Source organism: Trachymyrmex cornetzi, unplaced genomic scaffold (genome assembly GCF_001594075.2).
Source record: "Trachymyrmex cornetzi isolate Tcor2-1 unplaced genomic scaffold, Tcor1.1 scaffold215, whole genome shotgun sequence".
In the NCBI taxonomy this organism is placed as follows: Eukaryota; Metazoa; Arthropoda; class Insecta; order Hymenoptera; family Formicidae; genus Trachymyrmex; species Trachymyrmex cornetzi.
In genome coordinates, this window is record NW_017296793.1 from 20,970 (window position 1) to 21,354 (window position 385).

Below are 385 nucleotides of genomic sequence, written 5' to 3' on the forward strand. Positions count from 1 at the left end.
TTCACGTAGCAATTGTAGCATTTGAAATAGTAATGGACCAATCGGAGCGTAGCGTTTAGAGCGTAACGTTAAGAGCATTTGAAAGAAGCAAGTGGACCGCAGCCTAAAGCAGAACAATCTACTAAAGCATCGAATGGATGAAAGGATTTGAGAAGAATTACATCGTCTGCATAAATGAAGAGATCGGAGGACAGAGAAACGTTAGACAAATCAGAGAGACAAAAATATTAAAAGTAAAACTACTAGAATGGAACCCTGGAATATTCCAGAGAAAAGGATTATATATGAGGACGTGCTGCATGCCATTTGTAAGGAACGAGCAGTTTATCGAGAGGGCCGAATAAGATAGACTGCATAGCTTGAGTTTGACTGAAATTAGGTCATG